This window comes from Pteropus vampyrus, unplaced genomic scaffold, assembly GCF_000151845.1.
Source record: "Pteropus vampyrus isolate Shadow unplaced genomic scaffold, Pvam_2.0 Scaffold1000008201, whole genome shotgun sequence".
Taxonomy (NCBI): Eukaryota; Metazoa; Chordata; class Mammalia; order Chiroptera; family Pteropodidae; genus Pteropus; species Pteropus vampyrus.
In genome coordinates this window covers 1-1,605 of record NW_011922603.1, presented here as the reverse complement: position 1 = coordinate 1,605, position 1,605 = coordinate 1, and the positions used below count along the sequence as shown (strand labels likewise).

Below are 1,605 nucleotides of genomic sequence, written 5' to 3'. Positions count from 1 at the left end.
CACCCACCAGCAGTGTATGAGGGTTCCCTTTTCCCCACAACCTCTCCAACACTCGTTATTACTTGTCCTGTTGATTACAGCCATTCTAACAGGTAAGAGGTGATATCTCGTGGTTTTGATTTGCATTTCACTAATAGCTAGCAAAGTTGAGCATCCTTTCATTTGTTTGTTGGTCATATGTATGTCTTCTTGGGAGAAGTGTCTGTTTAGGTCCTCTGCCCATTTTTTAAGTGGATTGTTTGTTTTATTTTTATTGTTGAGTCGTATGAGTTCTTTGTATATTTTAGATATTAAGCCCTAACCAGAGGTGTTGTTTACAAATATCTTCTCCCATTCAGATGGTTGCCTCTTTGTCTTGTCCCTGGTTTCTTTTGCTGTGCAGAAGCTTTTTAGTTTGATATAGTCTTATTTATTTATTTATTTTTGCTTTTACTTTTCTTGCCTTTGAGGGCCAATTCATACAGTTCTCTCTAAATCCAAGGTCCATGAATTTAGTAGCTATGTTTTCTTCTGTGCAATTTATTGTTTCAGGTTCTATATTCAGGTCTTTGGTTCACTTTGAGTTGATTTTGGTATATGGTGATAGATAGCAGTCTAGGTTCATTCTTTTGCATGTGGCTTTCCAGTTTTTCCAGCACCATTTATGGAAGAGGCTTTCTTCTCTGTTGTTTTTGGCTCCTTTAGGACATGAGCATTTCTCATTCTGCCTCAGCTCCTCATTGCTGAGGACAAGTTATGGGAGAGTGCCATGGAGAGGTGGGAGCTTCCTTGAGCCCCTTCTCCTGGAAGGTAAACTTTACCTTGAGTGCAGTACTTCTAAGAATACAGGGTCCTCCATTACTTTTTTTTTTAAAGCCTACAACACCTGTTATTCCTAGGTGGTCTCCCATCCAAGTACTAACCAGGCTCGACCCTGCTTAGCTTCCGAGATCAGACGAGATCTGGCATGTTCAGGGTGGCATGGCTGTAGCCTCCATTACTCTTAACCTGGCTTATAAGACAGCGATTCCATGCTAAGAGAGGGAAGCTGGGAGGATCTCAGGCTACTGCCCCCTGTCTACCAAGTACTCAACACCTAGAGCAGGGGTGTCACTCGTGAAAACGGATGCTATTGTTCCCACTCCCAGCTCCAGAGACTTGGCTCAGAGATTTTGTCTTGAGGGAGAAACAAAACATAAAACAGATAATCTCTTCCCAAAGGAAATGGCTTCATCTGCAGCAGAGCATAGAGAAGTTCAAGCCAGAGGGAACTCTCAGGAACAGAGGATGTTGTAGTCAGAGGCAATTGGAGGAGGTTTGTGGATTTGGTAAAGACAGAGGTTAAACTGTAGGCCGGCTAATTTTTTGAAGAGAGCCAAGGAGGGAAATGGCTGGGAGGACTCCTCCTGGGGTCAGAACAAATATCAAGCAGCGACCTTCAGGAACTTTTTTTTTCAAGGGAACCTGGATGTAATTGGTTTTGTCTGTGGAGCAATTTATGCCTCTAAGGATATTGTGGAAAAATAATGAAGGCAATTAATCAGGCCAGCAGTAGTGGAACCAAAGAGCTGGGGAGCGGTTCAAGGAAAAGAGAAGACTAAAACGCTACCCACCCACTGGTCATCC

General features: G+C 42.9%; 1 pseudogene; it reads right to left on the bottom strand.

Moving 5' to 3' along the window:
- Window positions 1-853: 853 nt before the first annotated feature.
- Window positions 854-972, bottom strand: LOC111735787 (annotated as a pseudogene).
- Window positions 973-1,605: the final 633 nt, after the last annotated feature.